Genomic DNA, 26,946 nt, shown 5'->3' with positions numbered 1-26,946 from the left:
AAAACTCAGCACAGTTTTCTATACTGTGCGTGGCAGGCGGAGAACGTGTTTAGACTTAGACTGTGATTCAAGCCCCATATTCCTACTTTTCACCCATCGTGCCTGAGGCATGTTACTTGTTCCTCCGAGCTGTAGTTCTTTATCGGTAAAATAAAATCAAGAACTGCCCTGCACTAACAGTGTACGGATTCAATGAGATACAGCTCACGTAAAGTACTTAGCACATGCATTTATCCAGGCATGTGTTCTGTGCTTAATAACTGATAGTTATTATTACTATTACATTAAGTAATCTAGGCTGCTTCCAGACTGTCTAAAATGTTGTTACTATAGAAAATGAAATCCTCTGCCAGAAACGCTTTGGGTGGAAAGTTACTCATGGGATTGGAAAGATGCCTACTTTTTCTTAACATTTTTATCATCATTATCTTACTATTTGGCTTAAAAACGGTTAGACGCACTTTTGAAAAACAACAATATTGAAGGGAAGAGTATATATAAAAAGGAAAATGATCACTTTTAATTTGATCTAAAATATCTTCCTCAAATTGAAATAAGTAAAAGATGGCTTAAATGGATTAACATGCCCCTTTTTAAATTTTTTTCCAAACCTGGCCCTTTAAATCTCTGTGAGAATATACAGAGTCATTAGCTCATGACAATAAAGTCACTTGGCCAGATGGTTTCCATTTGGTTCAGGCAAGTATTCCCTGAGTAATGGCCCCTGGAAAGCAGTCTCTCCAGCCGACGCTTCCTGTGGTTGAGGCTTAGAGCGGCCAGTGCTCATCCAGGGCCCAGAGTTCCTAAAATGATTAAGCAAATGAGGGCTTAGGAGGGTGTTACATTTGTTCTGGATCAGTAAGAGGCGTGTGTACATTCCAGCAGGACTAACCAGAAATACAGACTAGGAGAAGTCACGTGTTCTTGACGTTAACTGGGGCCACCCTGGCCCCACCAGCCGCCACCACCGCCACTTACTTTTCCAGATGAGTGAACAAGGGAAAATCTAAAACTTCAGCCCTGGGGTTTTGTTTGGCATGGTTTGGTGTTCTAAAATTGTTCCTTTGTAAACACGTCTTATTACAGCCCCAGAGGGAGTTTAGAGGTTGGGATTTTTGCCTTGCTCCCCCTCCTGCCACATTACAAAAGAGGAAATTAGTCATTAGGCAATGAATTCCCAGCCACCTTCAGAATCAGAAGAAACCTCATCATCTGCCTGGGGAGCTCGAAAGGAGGTGGTTCCATGGCTGCTGCATCACCACCAGCACCAGGATCCGAGGCCCCCAGACTGCTGGGCAACACTTGAAAAAACAGAGAGAAGGACACAGTAACAAATCAGCCACAAGCAGATGGTCATATGATGATGGAATGTAATTTGGCGAAGATGAGAATCTAATAAAAGAAGTGGATCACCCACAAAGAGAAGGCTAAGGTGGAAACTCAAGGAGGAATTATGGGCTTTAAGGGTCCAAGTGGTTAGAGATAGCTATCAGAGAGCATGTCAGAGAAATTCCAGGTTGGGGGGTGGGTAAATTGGGAGTTTGGGATTAGCAGATACAAATTATTATATACGGAATAGATAGACAACAAGTGTATAGCACAGGGAACTATATTTAATAGCTCGTAACAACCTATAATGAAAAAGAATATGACAAACAGAATCACTATGCTATACCCAAGAAACTAACACAACATTGTAAATCAGCTATACTTCAGATTTTAAGTATGACATTTATGAGACAATCGGGAAAAAAATTCCAGAATTGGTACAAATTTCCATGTAAGTGGTTATTCCACTGAAAATTGACAAGGAAACATTAGTGGGGAGATCTGATTGGAATCACATCACCTGAGAAAACTAATGTTACTAGGTAGTTCTTTGGTGAAGATTCTCATCAAAAGCCATCCTGTAGAATATATGTATGTATATGTATGACTGAAACGTTGTGCTGTACACCAGAAATCGGTGCAACACTGTAAACTGACTATACTTCAGTTTTTTTTGAAAAGGCGGGAAAAAGCCATCCTGTGGACCTAGAGATTATCATATTGAGTGAAACGAGTCAGAGAGAGAAAGACAAATATCATATGATATGACGTATGTGGATTCTTAAAAAAATGATACAAATTCTATTTACAAACCAAAAACAGACTCACAGACATAGAAAATAAACTATGGTTACCAAAGGGGAAAGGGCAGGGAGGGACAAATTACAGACTGGGAATTAAGAGACACACATGACTATATATGAAATAGATAAACAACAAGGTCCTACTGTATAACACAGGGAACAATATTCAATTTCTTTTAATAACATAAAATGGAAAAGAATCTGAAAAGAAAAAATATATATGCATGTATAACTGAATCACTTTGCGCTACACCTGAAACTAACATTGTAAATCAACTACACTTCAATAAAAAATTTTTTTAAATAATGAAATAAAATAAAACTAGAATTAACCTAAAAAAAAAAGCCATCCTGTAACAGAGAGAAGATGCAAGTGTTCAAGGTGTCTCCAACTGAGTCCTGCAACACAGGCTATTCCTGCAAGTTGAAACATAGCAGGAAAAGCATTCCTTGTGTGTTGTGGGCTCCGGACTTACCATGCGTTTGATTATTAGAAGATATTTGGGAGGCCTTCTTTTGTGAAGTGGGTCAGAACTATTGCAATTTGTCATCATAGTCCTGGGTTCCTCACATGAAATGAGGATTAACACACACACACCTACCTTATAAGGTTGTTTGAAGATTGAGTGAGATCATATATGCAAACTATCACAGTGCCCGGCACTTAGTAAGGGCTAGATAAATTGCAAGCATCTCTCTCACACACAGACACACATGCACATGCACATGCACATGCACACATAAGCCTTAAAAAAAAAACTGAGAAGGAATTTCTAGAGAGGAAAGAGAAGAGTCTGGGAGAGTGGTGTCATCCAAGCCAGGAGGAAAGAGTTAAAAGATGAAGGTGGTCGGTGGTGTGAAATGCCACAGAGAGGTGGGGTTTTTTTTTTATAAGTGCCTCAACTTTTATTGTCCTTGAGAGATGACAGACGTTTGGACATTTGGACAATTTTTTTTCTGACTTGTGCAGAATTTACTATAAACCAGAGGGTGAAAACCAGTGCTAAATTCTACATTTTGACATCTAGCCCAGGAATTAACATTTGATCCTCTGACCTCCATTGATTAGAGATATCAGATCACTCCTTTGAGACACATAATGAGTGGAGAGAACGCTCTCAGAATGTTCAGGAAAGGCAATCACAGCACGAGGGTCTGGTGGTTCCAGCATCATTACATTCCAGCACAGAAGGGGGCCGGAAAAGCGTCCACTGAATCTGGCCATGGTCACTTGAGCAGAGTAGTGTCACTGGCATGGCTGAGTTGGAAGCCCTGTTGCCATTGTTTGAGGAATTATTACGATATGTGGAAAATGTAGGAAGATAACATAACTGAAGTGGAGAACAGGATCAAGTCTGCCTCTTCGTTTAAAGATGTGAATCACTTATGCACATTTATAGAAGTTGGGAGGAGAAGTTGGAAATACAGAAGAGGGTAGTGGTTGATGTACAAGTAAGAGGTAAGAAGTCAGAGGAGACAGAACTCAAGTGAGGGTGCACCCCTTTTGCCGTGAAATGAGAAGGAAATACAAATGAGTATAAATGTCCCGACTTATAAGGATGGGAGTAGAGCATTTAAACCTCTCATGGAGTATGTACCACGTTTGCCTGAGAGGTTAGGTCTGAGATGAGGGGCAAGGGGTTGACAGGTAGGACTGGATTAGAGGACTGACCCACAGAACCACCAAAGCGGGTGATTGATTTGATATCAGCCTATGACAAATTTTGGATAAAAATTGTGGATTTTTAATCCACAAATTAGAGGAAATAGAGGAAATCAAATGACCCTAAATATAAAGGAACAGGAAATCTTCTGAGCAGCTTTTGAAGCTAGCTCTTTGAAGGGTAACATTTCTGTCTTAAGTTCTGCCGGGGGAAAAAAAGTGGGCTGAAACTCAGGAATGTGCAGCCCCAAACTGGAGGCCCGGATCTTGTTCCTCTAGGGTTCAGGAACTTGCGGAACGACAAACTGCCTCCAACTTTCACTCTATTATGATTTTATTGTATTTGTTTCCTGGCAGCCTATGTTGCAGACATGCTGTCTGCCCATGGGTAGGAAATTCATAAGCCAAGGCCGTCTCCAGAAGCTTTTATCCCAGTGACCTTTCTGAATCATACACCTGGCTCTCCAATATTACTAATCTGTCATTTAAAAAATCCTTTAGAGACAGAAGAGGCTGTGGTGGCTCATGGTAGAGTGACCCTGACTACTTCTGGGCTCACCAAGTACCATGACGCAGCACGCACACAGAGCGGTTTTACAATTACGCCAGGCAACTCGCGAGATAGGCCTGACTGTGAAGATGGGGTCATTTTCAAGGTCACTGTTTCAATAAAGAAAAGCCGAGCTGAAGTCAGCGGATTCCAAGTAATTTAGGCTAGTGCCTCTCCAACAGGCTGAGCAAGGCCATAAATTATTCACGTGTGTTGATGAGTTATTCCGGTTGCCATGATGAGATTCTGGCTACTCTGCCATGTTCAGCTCATGCTCCATTTATTCTAACAAGGGAGCACGCCAACCCAGGATAAGGCCCCCTGTCCCTGGAGAGATTTTTCTGTACGTACAAAAAAGCCCATCTAGAAAGCAGCCTGCGTCCCTGGGCCTTTGGTTTCACCGAGCCGGTTCACAGCAATATTCGTTTCTACCACCAGACGGCGCCCGCGATCTTCCAGAGGCGCAGCGCGGAATTCCAGCCTCAGCGACCGGTCCGCGGACAGGATCGCCCGGTGCAGCCCACTCATTTCACAGAGGAGAAAACCGCACCCCAGAGAAAGTAAGTGACCCGACCCAAACCACTCCGCTACTTCGGCAAAGGCAGGCTCGAAGTCCATGCCTCCACACTGTCAATCCCAGATTCATTCCCCTGAAGCGCAGGGGTTTTCAAACCAAAACAAATAAGCAAGCGAGTAACAACAAAAACATCTTTTCCCCCTAACAAAATTGTACAAAGAACACGTTTCTTGTACCTCCGCCCCTCCTCCCTGCCTCCCTTGTCTTGACAAATAAGAACGGAGTTGCTCCCTGAGGCATCTTTGAAGAACCACCTGGTTCCTCAGGGGAGTGGGAGAACAATTGGCGGGAAGGGATAAACTGAATTAGGAGCCCGCAAACGTGCTTCTCCTGCAAACCGTAACTTTCTTCCCTGACGCATTTCCACCCTCCTCACAGCCACCAAACCTCCTCTTGGACCGCAGCCAGGGTCCAGACCCCACACCTCCCCGACCCCAGCCTATCCGCCAGGCCCAGGCTGAACCGCTCACTTCTGACCCGCTCACAGGCTGGCACCTCCCCGCCCCTGGCCTTCACTGCCCGCGGTAAGCGAGACACCATAAGTAAACACGCACGGTTTCACTTCTATCAGGTACGCAGAGAGTCAGAGTCGCGGAGACGGGAAGTAGAGCAGGGGCCTCCCGGGGCCACGCAGGCCATCACTGGTTCCTCCACCTGAAATGTGCCTCCTGCCTTCCCGCCTGGCTAACTCCTGCGCGCCCCCGGGCTCAGCCCCGGGGCTGGTGCTGGGCTAGGTGGACCCACTTCATTCCCTCTCTCCCTGAGAAATCTCACTTGTTCCGCAGCTGCAGCTCTCCCCTACACATTGTATTATCCATTCCCCAGTCTCCCTCCAGCCCCAGCAGTGCTCGGGAGTTGTGGCGCAATTTCACATTTCCCGCCGACTCCCTTGCACAAGAAAGACGCTGTCTTTCCTCCAGCACCTCGAACCCAGCGTGTCCAAAACTTGAGTTACCATTTTCCCTCTTTCTACCCTGCTTTTCCTCCTGTGTTTTCTACTTAAAAGCTAGCATCGTCATGTCCTGTGTGTATCAGATACTCAGAACAGAGCTTAATAGCTGCTATTATTATACGAGGAAGCCTGGCTCCCCAAGATGCTGCGTGGAGACGCCGGCCAGCCTGCATTGGACCTAATGTGAGGGGGGTGGGAAACTGTTGTTTTTTCAGCCACTGAGATTTGAAGGTTTATTTGTTACCATAACAGGCACACGTCTACTGACTGATACCCATGATTAAGTGGAAATCTTTCCTATTTTCCCTACTCGTTGAGTCAGTCCTCCCGTGACCACTTTTTGAAGCTCCCAAGTAGCTGTCGTTAAATGCTCAGCAACGCTAGAGGGCACAATTGTGGAAAACTTCGGCGAATCCCGTAAATGAAGCAAGGTACGGAACCTTGTGGAAAATTAAACAATGCAACAGGAAGAGGGGTCGTGAAAATCATTAGCTTTGGAAACAACTGTTTTCACTGTGGGCCTTTTAGGTACATTTCACCACGTGAGGTCACTGAATTAACAAAGAATCTACAACATTTTAATTTTAATGCAAAATCAATAAATCCCCCAAACACGGAAAGCATATACTTTTCGAAACACTACTTACATCAGAAAACTAGTGTTCTCAGCATTGGAGACGCGTTTTTTTTTTCTTTCTTCGGATGTGCCTGTCGACCGGCGCTGACTGTTGGACCATAGAGTCCATATATTTTATAACCTGGTCACTTGAGAAAGTTGAAGTTTCTCAGGTCTCGTTATTCGAAGAGATGACCAGATGTTGCAACCATCAAGCTGTGACAGGAAGCTCCCCTCCCCCTCCAGTGTCCTCCTGCCTGCTGAGCAGGCTTCCCTTTCCCGTTTCCTTTTTCCCCCTCTCTAATTTTTTTCTTCAGAATCTATTCAAAAGCTGCTGCCAAAACTGTCTTCCTCTATTGTTGTTCTGATGACATCACTCCCTTCCTTAACTTAGTCTCCTGGTCCAAGTTTGCCTTCTTTCCTTCGGCCTCTGCTGCCCGCCCCCGCTCCCCCCCCCCCACCCCCTGCCCCGCCGTCCTGCACTTCTCACCGCTTCCACACGGGACTGTCATTCTCCATGTCCCAGCGCTGACGTAGCTATTCATCTTTACTTCTAACAAAGAAGGTATTTCCAAGTCTCTTCCAAACCGATCTCATTTATATTTTCATTACTCAAGCATATGTTAAGCACCTTCTGCATGCGCGGCATGATTCTGGGTACAAGAGGACAGACGAAAAGAGTGAAAGATGTGCCATTAAAGTTGGGACTTTGGGAAACCAACTTTGAGAGTCAAATAGCAGGAGAAAATTATGCAATGATATCAAATAACTACAGCATCAGAGTGGCAGATATGGGGTCATTCTAATTATTTTATCATCTTGTCAAGATTATAATTTCAACAACAAAAAAAGATTTGAGTCTTAAACTGGTGTTAAGGATATGACACCTGATTACAAAAAATTTCCACTGCATACCACACTCCTATTAAAAAAAAGAAAAAACTTTTTTATTTTGGAGTGAGTTTAACACAGTAAACAGTATCACATCAACAGGGAAAGTATGTTACAGTAACAGAAAAAGATGGTTGTGTCAAACCTAAGACTCTTAACTTTAATACGAGAAAAGCTATCATCTAGAATATATGATATTGTTTAGTGAATCAAACTACCTTAAATAATACTCAAGAATACAAATTTAGTTACTGTGATTATAATTTCCTGAGATTGATGTGATATATAATGATCTACTTTACATTCATATTAAAATAAAATTTTGAGATTTTAGCATGGGATAAATACCACCCAATAATCACATGTATTGAAGGAAAAAATCACTTCTTAACTTGAAGATCTTGCTGATATTTTTGAGTTAGGAGAGTGGAGTTTCACCTAATGAGGTTTGTTGTATTCAAAAGCATCCTGAGTTCAAAGTTTCTAGCTTAGTCTGGCACACTAGTTTGAGTCTCTCCTCAGCGTCCTCACCTATAAAATGAGAAAAATGACGTCTACCTACCCAATCTTTAAGATTTTAAAAAATCAAATGTGACAGTGTATTTGAATAATTTGAAAAGTATAAAGTGTTACTCAATGTAAGGTATTGTTATCATTATATTTATGCCACTGGGATTTTAAAATGTGATGCAAACAAATTATGTACTTTATTGATTGAGTCAACCAAAAGTTCATGTCATCCATAGCTGTTTATGGAAACTGTTCTAGACTCACAGGGTTTATAAGGCAGCATAATTAACAAACACTACATAAATGAAAATTCCTGCCTTCTGCTGTTATAACTTATCCCAATGTTTCATTCCAAGTTAGATTAGCATTTGTACATAAAAAATTATTCTCAAAATTTATGTATTTTCAGGGTTGCAGAATTCAAATACCCTAAATTATTTTTTTCTAACACAACAATGTTAAGTATTCTTAAAATTTTTATCATATGCTTACTATGTATCAGGGATTATACAAGGAATTAAAGATAGAAATATAAATGAATGGTACCTACCATGGAAAAAAATCATTTCACTTGAGTGTTTAAAATTAAAAACATAACTTGGCATTTTAAAAGAATATTGATGTGATAGAATCAAAGAAGTGGTAGTGGTATGTCACATTCATTCAATTTCTATTAATATTTCTTATTAAACAGTAGCCGTCACTTGTTGAGTACCTACTGTGAGCCATGCACTGTGCTCAGTGTTTCATGCTCTTATTTTATTTAATTCTCATGACAACAACTCTGTGGGAGAAACAATTAGTATTCCCAATGAATGGATAAAGATACTACCTCAACAAAAGGAACTTATCTAAATACATGTTTAGAACTAAATATGTAGAACATGATGTTTTAGTGGAATAGACTTGAGATATTCAACTGACCACATTACTTGTGGATGATAAAGCTCTGTGATGGTTAACTTTATGTGTCAGCTTGCCTGGGCCATGTGGTGCCAAGATATTTGGTCAAACATGATTCTGGGCCATATCTGTGAGGGTATTTCTGGATGAGATTTAACATTAAATAAATTACCCTCCCTAATTTGGGTGGGCCTTGTCCAATCAGTTGAAGGTCTGCATAGAACAAAAAGGCTAACCCTTCCTCAAGTAAGGGAGAAGTCCTCCTGCCCAGCTAACTTCAAACTGGGACACTGGCTTTTTCCTGTCTTCAAACTAGAACTGAAACATCTGCTCTTCCTGTTCTCAGGCCTTCAGACTGGGGTTGGAAGCACACCAGTGGGTCTCCAGCTTGCTGACTCACTGCAGGTCTTGGGACTTATCAGCCTCTGGAACTGCATGAGCCAATCCCTTATAATCAGTCTCTCTCTCTGACAATACACACAGACACACACACATATCCTATTGGTTCTGTTTCTCTGGAGAACCTTGACTAATACAAGCTTCTCAAGGTCTGCTCAAGAAAATATGCAAAAAAAGACAAGGAGAAAGGAAAAACAACGATTCTGTAACATTTTATAGTTCATGTTGGAATAGAGTAAACACAAATGGTTTGTGCTAGCCACAACACACTGTCTAGTGGTGTGACCTTGATAAATTCTCTTAGTCTATCTGAGACTCATTCATTCACTCATTTATCCATTCAACAAATTCTTGCAGAAAGCCTTTTCTGGGCCAGGCATGGAAAGTACTGTGTTAGCCCTGGAAATAACAGTGTGGATAAGATAAACGCCCCACCCTTAACAAATGAGAACATTTGATGGAAAAATTCGTGTTTAAAATCAACAGTTGTAAATGTTGGAGCATGAGGCACCTTTATCTCCTGTGCTATTTGCACAAACCCTCTACTTTGGGCACTGGTAGCATCTTAACTAATGTGTCTAACACACATTTTGGGCTCTGAAACTCTGCCTAAGCCCTCATCATCCCTTTGAGGAATGCCTTTATGGAATTGTCTTTCCTGAGTATGCCCCACTACCTTTTCAAAGATCTTTTTAACTGCCTTCCCTACTTACATCTTCCTCTTACTCCATATTCCCAAAGACTTTCTTTTCTATGCTTTTCATGAACATGTATCAAATATGAGATATTATTCATCTTTGTACACAATACTCTAGGTGTTAAGCTTCTTTTTTTTTAGTTGAAGTATGGTTGATTTACAATGTTGTGTTAGGTTCTGGTGTACAGCATAGGGACTCAGTTATACATATATATACATATTTTTTCCATATTCTTTGTGTGTGTTTTTTCTTTTTTTTATTGCTACCTAGAATCATCTTCAACGTGTACACTTCATGTTCTTTTTCATTATAGGTTATTACAAGAGACTTCACCAATTTGCATGTCCCCCTTTGCTCAGGGGCCATGGTAATCTCTGCATTTTTCCAGCTTTAGTATATGTGCTGCCGAAGTGAGCACTAGTTGCTAAGCTTCTAAAAGTAGAATATGATTGTATATTTCTTTGTTTCATTCAGCACAGTAAGCATTTCTTGAGTAGCAATAATGATTTTCTATTGTTGACTCAATAAGAGAAGCTGGGAAATCATTTCAATGCCCTGATTTTTCATAAGCTACATGATGAAAGAAAATACTTGATCATGGAAATTTTACGTTCAATATTATTGGTTTCCAAGTAGGGGGAAAAAAGGCCAAATAAATTACAAATATAATCATTTGCTTATAATGTCATTATGGTAATAAGGAAATTAATCAGCATATGTCACTGAGATTAAATATCTTCCGTTCATGACAAATATCCAAAAGAGTCCCTTATGTAAGGATCCTAATCTATAATCAATAATCAAATAGTAACTTTTGAAAAATGCCTAAGCCATATACAATTTGCAGTTGAAAGTTATCAATATGTGGTTAAGGAATTGAGCTCTCTAAGAAAAAGGGCAGGGTAAAGAGCACCTTTTTAATTTGTGGAGGCAAGGGAGAAAAGTGACTATGAATCAGACTCAGATTAAAATAGTGATGCCACTTGTTATAACTGCACAAATGTGGACACATTAGCCTTGCTAAGTCTTAGTTTCCTCATCTTGAGAATTCAATAGTTAGAATTTTATTCTCTAACTTTTTATTTGTTATAAATGGAAAAGGATAATCATCAGAAAAGAATATTTCTGACTCTCTGGGGATTTTAACTTCATTAATACCTCAATTTATAGGATTATTGTGAGGGATTAAGTAAGTTATGTTGATGTAAATTACCAGAAGTCTGCCTGGCACTTCATAATTGTGAAATAAATGGTGCCTGCTTTCAAAAATAAGTGGCGAAAAAGTTTGTATGTGGCTAGACACACTGTGTTCTTCACAGTGGTTCTGCATTATTCCAACATAGCTAAAATCTCTGTTAAATCTGTTCTTCCTATGCCTTGAAGCTTAAAATCTGATTTTTCCAAAATAGGTTTTATAACTGTGAAGTTCACATCTCATTTTATGCTTTATACAAATGCTTTTCCTTTACATGACTTACCTTCTTTGTGGGATCATTATCTCAAGCATTCCTCCAAGAATAGGATTATAGTTGTTCGTTTTTTTGTTTTTTTTAAACTCAATCTGGGGTCTCCATTCCTCTTTAAGTTCCACGATGAATTTGCAAAATTCTGTCTAAATAGCTACATTGTTCTTGTCCCATTAGGCATTAGCTGTGAATTTAAATTTACCATTTCATGGTGAAGTATTAAAAAGAAAATGTGAAAAATGTGTATGTGACTGCAGATAAAAAGGAAATATTCAAGATTTGAGCTGAACCAAAGGTAAAAGAATAAAAGTCCCTGTGTTTAAACTAAATCTTCTAAACATTCTATATTAGTAAAACATAGATCCCGTAGCATATGGAAGCTAAAAAATGGAAATGTCTGGGTTAATATATTACATTTATTACAAATAATCACAACAACAGAAAACACTACATCTATACTGTGTACTGAGGTGCATTCGGGGAGGGGCAACACTTCAGAGCCTGATGTGAGAAAAACTATAGGGGTTAGCTCAGAGAATCTGGGGTTTAACTCAAACTGAATCATTTAATACCAAGTTATTTTACTGAGTTTTAGTTTTTTTTTTCTCTGTGATTTATCATAACATTTTGTGTATATTTCCCTGTGTTACACAGTGTAATCTTGTTTAACTATTCTACAATTTTGAAATCCCAGTCTATCCCTTCCCACCCTCTACCCCCCTGGTAACCACAAGTCTGTATTCTCTGTCCATGAGTCTATTTCTGTCCTGTATTTATGCTTTGTTTTTGTTTGTTTGTTTTTGTTTTTTAGATTCCACATATGAGCAATCTCATATGGTATTTTTCTTTCTCTTTCTGGCTTACTTCACTTAGAATGACATTCTCCAGGAGCATCCATGTTGCTGCAAATGGCATTATGTTGTCGGTTTTTATGGCTGAGTAGTATTCCATTGTATAAATATACCACTTCTTCTTTATCCAGTCACCTGTTGATGGACATTTAGGCTGTTTCCATGTTTTGGCTATTGTAAATAGTGCTGCTATGAACACTGGGGTGCAGGTGTCATCCTGAAGTAGATTTCCTTCTGGGTACAAGCCCAGGAGTGGGATTCCTGGGTCATACAGTAAGTCTATTCCTAGTCTTTTGAGGAATCGCCACACTGTTTTCCATAGTGGCTGCACCAAACTGCATTCCCACCAGCAGTGTAGGAGGGTTCCCCTTTCTCCACAGCCTCTCCAGCATTTGTCATTTGTGGATTTTTGAATGACGGCCATTCTGACTGGGTGAGGTGATGATACCTCATTGTAGTTTTGATTTGCATTTCTCTGATAATTAGTGATATTGAGCATTTTTTCATGTGCTTTTTGATCATTTGTATGTCTTCCTTGGAGAATTGCTTGTTTAGGTCTTCTGCCCATTTTTGGATTGGGTTGTTTATTTTTTTCTTATTGAGTCATATGAGCTGCTTATATATTTTGGAGATCAAGCCTTTGTCGGTTTCACTTGCAAAAATTTTCTCCCATTCCGTAGGTTTTCTTCTTGTTTTATTTCTGGTTTCCTTTGCTCTGCAGAAGCTTGTAAGTTTCATTAGGTCCCATTTGTTTATTCTTGCTTTTATTTCTTCTAGGAGAAAATTTTTGAAATGTATGTCAGATAATGTTTTGCCTATGTTTTCCTCTAGGAGGTTTATTGTATCTTGTCTTATGTTTAAGTCTTTAATCCATTTTGAGTTGATTTTTGTATATGGTGTAAGGGTGTGTTCTAGCTTCATTGTTTTACATGCTGCTGTCCAGTTTTCCCAACACCATTTGCTGAAGAGACTGTCTTTATTCCATTGTATATTCTTGCCTCCTTTGTCGAAGATGAGTTGACCAAAAGTTTGTGGGTTCATTTCTGGGCTCTCTATTCTGTTCCATTGGTCTATATGTCTGTTTTTGTACCAATACCATGCTGTCTTGATGACTGTAGCTCTATAGTATTGTCTGAAGTCTGGGAGAGTTATTCTTCCAGCCTCTTTCTTTCTCTTCAGTAATGCTTTAGCAATTCTAGGTCTTTGATGGTTCCATATAAATTTTATTATGATTTGTTCTAGTTCTGTGAAATATGTCCTGGGTAATTGGATAGGGATTGCATTAAATCTGTAGATTGCCTTGGGCAGTGTGACCATTTTAACAATATTGATTCTTCCAATCCAAGAGCATGGAATATCTTTCCATTTTTTAAAGTCTTCTTTAATTTCCTTCATCAATGGTTTATAGTTTTCTGTGTATAATTCTTTCACCTCCTTGGTTAGATTTATTCCCAGGTATTTTATTACTTTGGGTGCTATTTTAAAGGGGATTGTTTCTTTATTTTCTTTTTCTGTTGATTTATCGTTAGTGTAAAGAAATGCAACTGATTTTTGAACATTAATTTTGTAACCTGCTACCTTGCTGAATTCTTCAATCATCTCTAGTAGCTTTTGTGTGGACATTTTAGGGTTTTCTATATATAGGAACATGTCGTCAGCATATAATGACACTTTTACCTCTTCTTTTCCAATTTGGATCCCTTTTATTTCTTTCTCTTGCCTGATTGCTGTGGCTAGGACTTCCAGGACTACGTTGAATAGGAGTGGTGATAGTGGGCATCCTTGTCTTGTCCCAGATTTTAGTGGGAAGCTTTTGAGTTTTTCACCGTTGAGAACTATGCTGGCTGTAGGTTTGTCATATATAGCTTTTATTGAGTTTCAGTTTTTAAAAAGGGGAGTAGTCTTACAGATTGTGAAGACAATTTAAATGAGTTTAGCATAGAGATCAGGGCAAGTGCTTAGGAAAGAATGAACACTCAACCAAATGATAGATTCCAGTTTTTATTACCAAGAGACTGGAATCTCCTTGAGAAGCAAGGACTATGTCAAAACAATTCTGTGTTTGTTGACTTAGTAGAATAGAGAGTATGTGTATGCGTCACAGAGCACAGCTAACATCAGAAAGGAAAAAGCGAGGAAGACAGAATTCGGCCTTTGTTGCTGTTGTTTTAATTGCATCGACTTCACTGCTTTGTCTAAATTCTGCTTCTTATTTCTCAGGCTTGTTATTGTTTGCCTTCCCTGGAAGCTAATTAGAACAATTCTGACCTGAGGAAAACCGCTAGACATTTTTGGGGCCAAATTCAACTGAACTAAAGTTGAAGAAATCTTCATATTAATAGAATGAAACAAAGGAACTATAGGAGTTTTATCTTTTCTTAAGGGAAGATTATTTATTGTAGAAAGATCTTTGTTTGTTTGTTCGTTTTTAAGTGGAAAGTTTCTGCTACTCAGCCAAAACCTCGGGAGGAGAGAGCTGATGGTCTGAACTGATGTGTTGGTATTCCCTCCCCCACCCTTTTTAGTGATTTCTCAAATGAGGTTTACTAAATATCAAAGAAACTCCTATCATTTCTTTTTACCAATATTCACTACCAAAAGTACATAATTTTGTAATACCAAGTAGAGAAGGGCTACAGGATTGTAGGTCAGTTTTAAACTTTTAAAATTTATTACCGGGATTCTAGATAGAATGACATCGTGGCTCTAAAATTAAGCTACTTGTGCTCAGTTACCACTTCTAGCTATGTGTTTTTGTCTTAGTTATTAACTTTTCTTTCCCTCATTCTCTTTGCTTATAAAATGAGAAGGATTATAATGATTATACTGCTTCATGGTTTACAGTGAGGATTGAGTTAATATATAAAGAGTTCAGAAGAGCTGCTGAGACACAGTAAGTGTTCAAAGAATGTTGCCTGCAAGCATTACAAGATCAAATAGAGATTTTGCTACGACCAAATTGTAATGTGTAAATTGACAGAACTTTATAGGAGGGACATTACAAATCAGCTAACCTTTTTATGGTAATCCACAGTGAAAAAAATTTACATCATGATTTAGTATATACACATATAAACAAGAGTTTTGCAAAACATATAAATAAGAATTTTGCAAAATAATACTTTTTGTATATAGTACACTCAGATATTTGCTTCATTTTTTGTTTTTAAAGATGCCAGTTGCCATCCACTAAATTGATTTTGCCATTGAATGGCACATGAAAACTTGGGGGAAATGCCATTAGTTATGAAAAGTAAAGAATTCAAAATTTTAAAATAGAAAGAATGCTTACAAATTTATAAAGAAAAGACAATCACACCTAAATGCAAAGTTGGTAAAGGACAATTCACAAAATTAGAAATATGAATGGCAAATAAATTTGCACAAACTCTTCAAGAGAAATTTTTCTTTCTCCAAATGGATAGTTGTCCCAGTAACCTACTCTTCCCATTGGAAATTACATGAAAGTGTTTATTTTCTTGTATTTATTTACTTTGTGTTTATTCCTTTGACCTATTCTGTGTAACATAAATGGTGTTGAATGTGCTAACTAACCTTATAGTGGTAATCATTTCACAATATGTAGGTGTATCGAATCATCACATTGTACACCTTAAATTTACACAATATTATGTGTCAAGTATACCTCAATAAATCTGGAGAAAAGAAGATTATAGTTATAGAATTCTGGGACCAGAATTTTCTTCTGAATCAAAATATAATTTACATACCATAGAATTCACCTTTTAAAGTGTACAGTTAATTCACTTATTTTTAGTATATTTACAAAGATGGCAACCTTTACCACTATTCAATTCCAGAATATTTTTATCACCTTTAAAGAAACCTCATACCCACTAGCAGTTGAACCAGAATTAATATTTACTCCCAGTCCAAACATCTTTCTACTGTCATAGCTTTATATAGATTTTCAAACTGATGATCTGGTAAGTAAAGTTTAATAAGTATTTACATGTCTAATTGACTAAATTTATCAAATACTTGCTAGGACTTTGCATAATTCTGTGCTGTTAACCATCTCAAGATTTTGTACAAATTTCTGTATTCTTTGCTTTTATTTTATTTTGCTTTTTAATATCTACCAGATTCCTGAGGGTACATGGCAAAAACTTAGACACTAATCCTATGTACTCTAAACAGACTCAGGAAATGCCTTGTTCTTTGAACGTATGGATCACCATCGCAAGGGAAATGAGACTGTTGATTTTTAAAGAGAATATGTGAGCCTTGGAGACTTTTACAAAAGGAGGAATTTTTTCTTCTAATTCAAGTTTTTCAAATAAAATCCACAACTAGACAATAGGTCTTTAAGAGGTCTAAGGAGAATCTAAATATTTTCCTGAACAGAAGTTCAAATAAATTTTAAGAGAGCCTCATCATAATATAAACCAAAAATTCTAGTCTGGTTTTCAAAACATCCATCCTTGGTCTCCAGATCTGCATCTACTTTAACTTGTTGGAATTAATTTTACATAAGATAAGCATGGGTGCCAATTTTCTATTTTATGCCAAAATTACCAGGCGTCCAAAAAAAAAAAAATCTCTGAAGTTAGTCACATTCGGATTATTTAAATAGCATCCTCTTAAGTGTGAGTCATGTGTACTCTGATTCTTCACAGCATGGTTGTTTGAGTCTTCAGTAAACATGGTTTCAAGTATTCAAAAGGACATAGGCCCAGAGAAATTAATGATTAGAACTCAGGGCTCAAAAATTTGAAAGAGTTGTAGATTAATCCAGTATAAGGCAATGAAAATGATGATAGTGACAATAAAACTAAAAGATAATTTTAAAAAATAGTGGCTGGCTCTTTTAAGCAAAACAAAAATTTAAAAAAAATCAAATTAGTTATCAGCAGTAAAAACTGACTTTATTAGACTAATGAAAATGTCCAAAAGGAAATGATATATTTTAACATTCAATTTGGTAGGATGTTAATTCCTTTTTCTCTGAAAAAAAAATCCACATAAAATCTTTGAAAATCCATTAATATTTACATTCGTTGAATTTCAATGCAAAGAAGGTTTCCTGCCATTAATTTTCCAATTCTTCAAGTTAATAAAGTCATAAAATCTCTTTTAATACAGCATAAACTAAAATATAAAAGAATTTGTCAGGAGATAGCCTATGAATGTTTTATGAATGAATTAACAAGCTAGTTTTTTAAATATTAAGCAACTTTATCAAGTCTTGGGTTATTAGCTGCTTACTGACTCTAATCACTGAGTTACATTACCATGGAAGGCTTAACTACAATTACCTACTCTTGGCAGATAAAAATGTAAACCTTAACATTGATTTAACCTACTCACTTTGTATTTGGCAAGGTAATTATATGAGCTGTACATCTAGTCATTTTCAGATATTTGGTTCTTAGTCGGAAGACTATGGTTTGGGGGAGGTGTCATGGGAAGACTGACTTGATAGATGCCAAATACTAATCTCTAGAAAGTTATACTTAATTTATGTTTTTTTTCTGAATTGAATTCATTGTTTTTAGGCTAGTTTCATATATCTTTTTTAAGTTTGCCCCCAACTCTTAGGGATACAAGATTATACAGTGAAGAATTTCCTATGAATCTGCAGAATTCAACATTTCTTACTTATATTTCTAAATTATAAAGGCAGTTTACCAATTTTAATTATTTTAGAATTTGCAGAAATAAATGCTGTTTTATATGGTCATTGAAATGACATTTAAAAAATAATTTATTTTCTGCAATTACAATGACTTTCAGGAGAACAGGTTTTGAAGCATTTCCTCTTATTAGCTGTGTAGTGCTTAAAGCTGGAGGAATCCAATCTGTAAATGGGAATAATATTAGCAGCCTCCAGGGCGATTACGGGGATTCAGTGAATGGTGCAGGTGAAGCACCTGGCATATGGTGAGCAGGCTCAACAAGAGAGAGCTGCTGTTGTTAGCAGTCCTGGTTTCTGTATTGCCAATCATATTAATTCATTCACATGACCTAAGACATTTCATCAAAGCATAGATCTTATGTTAGATATTTGTTGTGTATGTTATTTCCTTGGAAAGAAGAGCAATTAAGTAGCTATTTCAAGTACTCAAAAGCCCTCTTTATAAAGGAGTAAAAGAATTGTAAGTACACTTTGCAAAGGATTAAATGCATCATGATTTACATCACATAATAAGATCTTGTCAGATTTTAATTGCTCAGACACAAATGCAAAAAATGATGATCTATACCACTGAAAATGCAAAAAGGTCAAGCTTAGAAAACATTAAAACAGGTTTTCAAAAACAGATTTATTCTGAATGTATTTTTAAACCGCAACCACAATGTTAGCTTGTGAAATACCTAATAATAAAAAGTTCCCTGATTCCAATCCTTTACGTTTCATGATCTGATGTCAGTTAAGAGATAAGAGTGTGACTGATTTAGTTTCTTTTCTAAACCTTTGATGTAGGTAAACATTCTAAACTTTAACTTATTGCCTTCAAGCAAAGTTATGTTCTATTTTTTATAACCCATTTGTAAAGATTTCCAGGAAGTAGCAATCTGGTAGCAATTTTAGTCGTGTTTAAACTCAATGTCAGAGACTCTGACTTATTATGACCACACATCAGTTTAATGTACCAGGCCAAACACTTGGTAATGGCTACAGGAATTGCAAGTATAGATCTTGGGAGGAAATTACAAGCCTATAGGTCAGAGATATCAAATGGGTTTCAACATCTAACATCAGTTTCAGGTGTTTGCTGCCTGCATCGTGTTGAGAAGGATTTTGAGGATGGAGTTAGTGCTCTGGGAGAAAGGGTGTGTGCTATGCTGTGATACTGAAAAGCAATGACAAGGGGTGGGGTATAGCTCAGTGGGAGAGTACTTGCGTGCTTGGTGTGCATGAGGTCCTGGGTTCAATCCCCAATGCCTCCGTTAAGGGAATAAACTGAAAAAAATAAAACCAAAGACTGCCCTGGGCAGGCAGGCAGGCAGGAGGAGGGACTGACTGCCAGCTCTGTTCTACTTTTGGAGTCTTACATGTGGCTCAAGGCAAGTAGAGTTAGCCTTGGGGTCCTCCTGTCTCTTATTCTGGATTCTCACTGTGCATTTGCTCCATCCTCTTTCTGAAAACAAACCCACCACCCTTTGCCCACTCCCACTATGTGCAGGAGGCAGGAGGTGCTGGCTGCACAGCACTTGAGTTTACTGTCAGTAGAACGAGTAAGTAGAAGAAACTAACTAGTAGTTCTTATTTGCAAAGAACAGAGGTCTCTACTTAATTTGAGCAGAGAGAGAATTTAACTTTGGAAGTCCAGAGAATGGACGGAAGGACTGGTGGAGGCTTAGGCAGGAAATTAGGAACCTGGGGTAGAGTCCAGGCACCACCATAGTGATGGTCCGCTCAGGTTGCAGGCACACCATCAGCACTGGACACTTGCTGCCTACTGCTTCTCCTATCCCTGGACACTCACCTTCTGCCCCTGAACTCTCAACTCCACCACATCACCCACCATGAATAACCTTTGAGCAGCAGCCTTCTTGTCACTCCCTCAAAATTCAAATTTCCAAGCCGGAGCCTGAGAGTAGCGATACCCACATCAAAGGGCTACACTCCTCTCCCACCTTTAAAACTCCACACAGAACATCTTCAAAGCCACTTCACCCATTAAACTGGGATAAACTGGGATTTCAGAGTTGACTTTTTGAGGCTGAGAGTTTAGGATGACAAAAATATTGTTTCTTTTTTATACAGAAGTTTAGAAAATCAACAGCTCAAGGAGTTTTATTTTCTAGCTAAAAAAGTTGAATATAAATTTACATGAAAATTTTAATGCTCAAGACAGTGGGCATCTGAAGTTTTAGTAGTTAAACACCGTGTTATGTATATCTTTCTGTTAATGTAAATGCCTATGCCTATCTTTGGTTCATTTAGTGAGCTGAAGAAAAATTTTTTTAAACCCTTATATGCATTTCCTGAGTTCCTAGAATACCAGAATACTGACACATTTGATTGTTCTATTTCGTATTTGTCAAAGATGATTCTGAATTTCGCTAAAAACCACAAAGGAAATCAACAGTCCCAACATTAACAGTTCTGATAACCCCACCAAAGAGGAAATGTGAAGAGGAAGTTAATCTAAGACTCTGAAAGGGCAGAAGTGATTTCAGCAGGAGAAACTCAATATTCAGCCCTGACACTGAATGACCCACATTTTTATCTCAGTTCCTTCTGGACCCTCTCCCTTCTCTTCAGCAACTGGCTACAAGGCCAGCAGGAAAGGTGCCTGGATTCAGAAGAGCAGGATTCTAGTTGTGGCTGCTCCACGTTCGTTCAGGGTGGCAGCCTCAGTTTCCACTGCTGTCAAACAGGACAGTAATACCTGTCCCAGTTCCTTGGCTGGGACGCTGCCAGGATCGCTTAAGAATACACTGTCCCGAGATAAGCCAAAGCCACCATTACTGGGAGAGTCGCCAACAGAACTCAGCCAGGGTTCTCTCTCCCGGCAAGGCTGGTTTGACCTACAGTCAACAGGAAGCTCCTGGGGCTGGGACAGGATCCCTGGATCGGAAGGAGGCCAGACGCGAGCGTTTTTGGACGGCGATCAGGAGGGTGATGAGGATGTTAGTAACGCCCCCCCTGGCTCCCGCAGCTGGGCTGAGATTTCACTCGCAGCGACAAAGGGTGCGGAAGCGTGGTACTGAGGAGCAAACAGCCAGCCCCCAGAGCCCCCGCTGTCCCTCACAAACCCCCCGGCACCACAGAGAGCGCGCCGAAGGGAAAGGAGAAAGGCCGAGGGGGCGGAAGCGGCGTCCCCACCGCATCTCCGGCGGCAGGCTAGCCGGCGGCCTCAGGGTCGCGGGTGGGGAGGGGGCGCTGTGGGGCTGCTCTCGGCGTGGGGAAGCGCCTCCTCCTCACGCCCCCTCAGCCTGCGCCGCCTCGGGAATCCGCCCTGGACCCCGCCGCCATGTTGGGTCGGCAGAAGTGACTCGGCCTCGCCGCCGACGGCCACCTCGGCAAGACTGTCCGCAGCCCCGGGGGGCGCGCGCCGGCGCCGGAAGGCGGGGTCGCTGCAGCCCGGCCGGGCGCCGCGCGAGTTCCGGTGAGCGGGCGGGGCGCGCGCGCAGGTAGCCCCCCGCCCCCGCCCCCGCGCGAGGGGCGGAGCCCGGAGCGAGGGCGGGCCCCGCGCGGGGAGAAGGTGGAGCGTGAAGCTGAGGGGTGGGGAGCCCGGGAATTCCCTCCTCCTGAAGTAGCTAGTCCTCGGCCGGCTGTGCCGTCGTCGCTGCGGCCGGGCGCCCGGGGCGAGGAGGTGGAGGAGGGAGAGGGCCCGCGGGCCTCGCCTCCGCCCGCCGTCCCCTCCCCGCCACCCTGAGCCGTTGCTGCGGCGACTCCTGCGAGCGCGGCTGGAGCTCAGGTAAGGACCCTTCGGGGCCCCGCGGGCGGAGGCGGCCGACCCCGGCCCCGGCCCCGCAGCGCTAGGCCCCGGCGCCCGGACGCACCGCTGCTCCCCGCCCCCGCCGGCTCGGAGTCGGGAAGTTGGGGAGAAACTTCTCCCCTCCCCCGGCCCGGCTCGCCCGGCGGGCGTGTCTCCTTCCCGGCGCTACCTGCTGGCCCCCTGCGTCGGTCTCCGCCCCGTCCAGTCCTTCCTGGTCCCGCCCAAGTCCGACCTAAGGTCCTCAGAGCTCTGGGACACCCCCGTCCGCGTCTTAAAGGTCGTGCGGACCACCCGGCGAGGGGGCGGCGAGGTTCACTCGGGCCGAAGCAAGGAGCGGGGGCAGAGGCCCGTCTCCGTCCGGGAGGTCGGGGTCGGTGTGTCCGCGGACGCCGGTTCCACGGTGCGGGGCGAGCGGGCGAGGGCCTGGGGGGAGGGCGAGTGGGTGAGCCTCTCTCTACACTTGGTTTGATTGAAAACCGCAACATGTTAAAGTTTTCCTTTGTTTTGGGTTGGGGGTTGGGAAATATGCCGTTCAGCGTGCACTTTTATGGTGTTATGCCGTTCCGCCTCCCATTTGGTTCGATTCTCTATCCACATGTGTTTCAGAAAATTTTGTTTTAATGTATGTTTTTCTTGATAATTGCTTCCAGCTTTTGCTTTATTGGGCATGGGAGCCGTGTTGTTTTAAGAAGCTCTTGGAAAATCAAGTCCCATGGAGGGACTGCTTTAATTTTTGTTTTGTAATGGGTGAGACCCAACATAGTTCGTATCTGGTTGAATTATTTTCTGCTTAATTTAATTGAGACAGACCCGGAATACCACATGGTCTAACAATTTATAAGTTATTAAAGAAGTGACAGATTGAGTCTTCACTGAAATCAAACTTTTTGTTCATGCCATTTATTATGAATATATGTTCCGGCTGGTATGTGTGTTCACATGGATGATTTCTCATATACATGCATATGATTGGAGTATATTCGTGCATTGCAACCTCAGGATTGCAGTTCCAAAGTTATCTTGATAATTCTAAGTGTGTTTAAACCATCCTGTTAAATTTCTAAAGTAAACTTACACTCTAAGGAAAATATTACTAAATATGTACATGTGACTATGCATTTAAAGCAAACGAAGTATGTGAGAACTCTAATGTGCTAATTACCACAATGCTTGGCACACAGTGGACATGAAACATTTTGAATGGATGGGTAATGAAGGAGTGTCTTGTATTAGAAGCCAAGGATCTTGTATACATCACATTTGATTTTTATACATTGTTCTGTAAGAAAGTTGTATTTCAGTAAGCCAAATATGTTTTGTTTTGTTTTACTAAGATATATGAGATTCCTGCCATAGCTGACCCTTTAAAAAAAGGAAGTTTTATTGTGTTTTAATTTTTGGATATAGCTAAACCTTAGTGGAGATTTTGAATGCTAGTTGATAATTCATTGGGTCCTAAATTTGAAAAAAAAACATAACTCTGGTCTGAATCTAAGTACAGGACAGTTCATATCCAGGTTTCCAGGATAAAATGTAAAAGGGCTCTTAAAATATGCACTCTGCTGTAACCACCATAATGTTATAATAGCTTTAATATTGCAGTATGTTTTTGCTGACTTCATAAACCACAAAATTGACTCCTTTCTGTTCAACCGAAAGTGAAATTACAGCTTTGACTTCTCTTCTGGGATAGGTGGAATTTGTCTTACGGCTGAAGTATAGTATTAATATATGGTTTACTTTTTTTTTTAAATCAGTAAATTCTCAAGCTGAGAAATCAGTGTCTATGTAAATAAATCTCCATCATGGTATGTAATGTTAAAAGAAAAAATATTCTGAAAGAATAGCAATGACCTAGTGTCAATGAAATATTAACAACACATGGTATAAGACTTGTTTATGCAAAGTTCAGATTTGCAGCTTTTTAGGCAGTAAATAATGTGAGTTAATTTTCCTCTATAAATATATTTAGCTTTTAATCTAGTGAGTCCATTTAGTGTAGACATCATGTATTAGTTCCTATTAGCATTATATTTTAAAAAAAGCCTAATATCAAAAAATTTTAAAGAGCAGTACTAAGGTCTGGTGTCTAGGAATGCAAACTTGGGTGATAAAATTGTATTTTTTAAAAACCTGCAAGGAAGTAGGGGGTGGGTATAACTCAGTGGTAGAATTCATGCTTACCATGCTTGAGGTCCTGGGTTAAATTCCCAGTACCTCCATTTAAAAAAACAAGCAAAATTAAAAAAGAAAAACAACCTGCAAGTAAGTAATTTTTGTAAAAGTTAAGAGAGGAGAGAGGAAGTTGACTGGGACCTGGCTGCTGAAGTGGTGCAAAGTTCTTTTACCTGGTGGTGGTTGCAGAGGTGTTGGCTTTAGAGTTCATTAAGTCTTAACATTTGTTCGATGTGCTTTTCTGTCTGTGTTTTGGTTTGTGTGAAACTTTTTTTTTCCTTTTTAAAGAAGGCTGTGGGTAATGTACTTTATAAGGTGCCTAGATAAATAGTATTTGGTGACTGATTTTAGAACGCTGCCTGCCTGGGCTGCCATTTGCAAATAGGATTACACCTACTAAATCATAACTGGCATATGCCAACAGGTGTATGTATCTACTTTCACGTGTAAATAGCATTTTAATTATGTTAGTATTTTGAGGGAAGACACCAGGTTTTACTAACTTTAAATCCTCTTCAGCTTTTGTATATTGTAAGTGACAAATAGAAGGTAATCCAAGTATGTTTATTAAGCTAGTGGACACTCTTCTGTCATCAAATATAAAATATACTCTATTTTTCAGAAAATTATGGTAACATGACAGTTAAAACTCAAAATTTACTATGGCATCAAGGTAGAAAGTCTTTGATCTATTTTCAGTTTTCTGGAACAGTAGCTCTTTAGATTAGTAATTTCAGCTGGTGTATTAATAGTCTTAAGTTTATCTTAAAATTCTCTGCCTAAAATAAGTTTTTGTTTCCTCACTTTATGAAGATGTGTAGTATAGCACCCAGAGGAATAGTATGTTTTGTTTTAAGTGACAGTATGGTGTTGAAGTTCCCAGCGTGCTGTGGGTCGTTGCCGTTTGCTGCTTCGCTTTATGTAATGGCTTGCTGTTTTAGTTGTTGATGTTGTTGCTTTACATTGTTGTAGTGTTGAAGAAGAGATCATGTCTGTGCCAAATTCTTATATCACAGGAACTTTCAATTTATAAAGGTTGATGTTTGTGGCACTGTCTTTGTTATGTGGATATTTACAGGAAGTTTTAGTTAAGATCTTCCATTGTTCAGAACCCTACATGGCATAGGTCACCTTCAGTTCACATTTAAACAGGTCTGTAATACACATACAAGTTCCTGTAGCGAGGTATTGCTGCTTTTCTTTAAAGGAAATCATCTGTTCCTATTAAAGTATCTTGGTATCTCATTGGTGGTGTGTGCGGCGGTTTGTGTGACCGTGGTGGGGTTTGTATTAGCTCTTTTCTTCCTTTCAGCTGCTCCAGCGCCACAATTAGGCTGACTATTGCTCAGCTGCAGCTGCTGGGTGATTATGAACCATCCAGCTCCTGTCTAAACTCAGAGGCAGATTTAGCAAAAGGAGCTATAGTAACAGCAGAGGGTGAAAGAGAAGAGCCGGTACTGCTGCCAGTATCATTTTAACGTGTCTGTGTGCCAAGGAATCATTGGCTGCAGCAGCACTACTGTTGTCTTGGAACTAGCAGACTTGATAGCAACACATTCTGGTTTGGATTGGGTTTACCTGGTGTTATTCTTTTAAGATCTTGATGCTCAATCCAGGGAGGAGAGCGAATCCTGTAATTTCAGAGTACAGGATAATGTACCATGAGGTTACTGGTGGACTAAGCTGTGCCTCAACTCCCCGCTTCCCCCCATCGCCAAGCTGGGATAGCAGTGCCCTTCAGTTTCCCTTGTTTGAGTATATATGTGATTTCAGGTTCTCTGAAGCATGTACCATATTCTCTGTCGCGCTTTGAACTGTGTCTCTTTGAAGTGCTGCTGCTGTTACTGTTGTCTGAGGGGTGGCAGAGCTGATATGCAGGTTCTTTGGACTCCCTACTTTTCTTCCAGGAAGTGGAAGACCTTCAAGAGGGATTATTTCTAGAACTAGCTGTACATGGCATGTGCCCTGTGACTGCTTGAATTTTGCAAGTAGGAACCCTCGATTATTTTTCCTGTTCTTTATTCCTGTGGTGTGATAAGATGAACATCAACAAACGCAGATACAGCTTCGACAGTGTATGGCAAGCCCTAGACTGGAAGATGCCGTAGGCAAATTTTGCTGCTTCTGAAATGTAGCTTAGTTTATAACCATACCGAGCAAAGAGCAGCAGCATCAGTCCTCTCTTTTACCACTACCGTTGGAAAATCTAGACTATTCCTCTTGCTAATTTTGGCTTTGGAATTTAGTGGTTCAGGATTTGGCTAATTTGGTTTAGGGCATAGAGTTTTTGCGAGACATAGCTCTTAAACTTGTATAACCAGAAGGAAGGACAAAGTGTAGAAGACTGTACACTCGAACATTAACAAGCATATATTGTCATCCTCGAACATACTGTTGATCCCCTCCTTTGTGCTCCCACAAAACCCCGGTATCAAAGCATATCTCTCCTTGCATTCTGATTCTTTCTTTCCATGACTGTGGTGTACTTGACCTAGTGCTTACTGTGGCAAGCAACTGTTCTTATGAATCTTTGAGAACAGTCACTAGTAGAATAAATCCGTAGTAAATTTTGAATTGTGTATAGGGATGCGATTCTGTGTATGTTTATGATTTTATGTATACAGACTTTCTTCACACACATGTTTTGAAGGTATACCTGTACTAAAATTTTGCAGAACTAGCCTAGTGGTTTTTCAGAAGCTAATGTTAAAACAAATTCTTTAGATTTTTAACCCTCAAAGTTTTGTTATGGAAAATAATTTTATAGAACAGTTCAAACAGTTTAAACTTCAAATGTGAACTTTATTTCTAACATAAACTGGAAACTCTTTGTAGTTTAAGTTACACTAGCCTCTCATAAGGTTTATTTTAAAGAATTTTTTTTTTTTTTACTGTTTTGGTGAATGTAGAAATTCCAAGATCCTAGTTCTTTTAAAAACACATTTGGTATCCTATCATGTTATCAGTGACAGTCAGTATAATAATTATGACTTAATATTTATATATTTCAAGGACAAAAGGAAAAAAGTCTTTTTTGGTATATACCCATGTTTATTTTTTATAGTCCTTTTCATTCATTGAATGTACAAAGGAATCTATAATGGTGAAATGAGTTGAGAACTACAGTTTTAGAATTTAAAGATCAAA

At 39.8% G+C, this 26,946-nt stretch overlaps 1 protein-coding gene and 1 non-coding gene across 5 annotated transcripts in view; one reads left to right on the top strand and one right to left on the bottom strand.

Moving 5' to 3' along the window:
- Positions 1–10,204: 10,204 nt before the first annotated feature.
- Positions 10,205–10,309, bottom strand: LOC116285363 (U6 spliceosomal RNA). Its single transcript, XR_004195043.1, has one exon. It is a non-coding gene; the product is annotated as a U6 spliceosomal RNA (small nuclear RNA).
- A 10,575-nt stretch (positions 10,310–20,884) lies between these two features.
- The window catches only part of YES1 (YES proto-oncogene 1, Src family tyrosine kinase), a 56,520-nt gene continuing 50,458 nt past the window's right edge, over positions 20,885–26,946 (top strand). Inside the window, exon 1 of one of the 4 annotated variants that reach the window (XM_072949159.1) lies at positions 20,885–21,291. The gene's annotated coding sequence lies outside the window, so the exon portion shown is untranslated. Of the gene's footprint in view, positions 21,292–21,418; positions 21,604–21,885; positions 22,025–26,946 lie in introns of those variants that run through there. The other 3 variants (XM_072949157.1, XM_006205124.4, XM_072949158.1) reach the window with 3 other exon arrangements.

Source organism: Vicugna pacos, chromosome 24 (genome assembly GCF_048564905.1).
Source record: "Vicugna pacos chromosome 24, VicPac4, whole genome shotgun sequence".
Taxonomy (NCBI): Eukaryota; Metazoa; Chordata; class Mammalia; order Artiodactyla; family Camelidae; genus Vicugna; species Vicugna pacos.
Note: the sequence above shows the minus strand (reverse complement) of the source record. Positions and strands in the feature narration are given on the sequence as shown.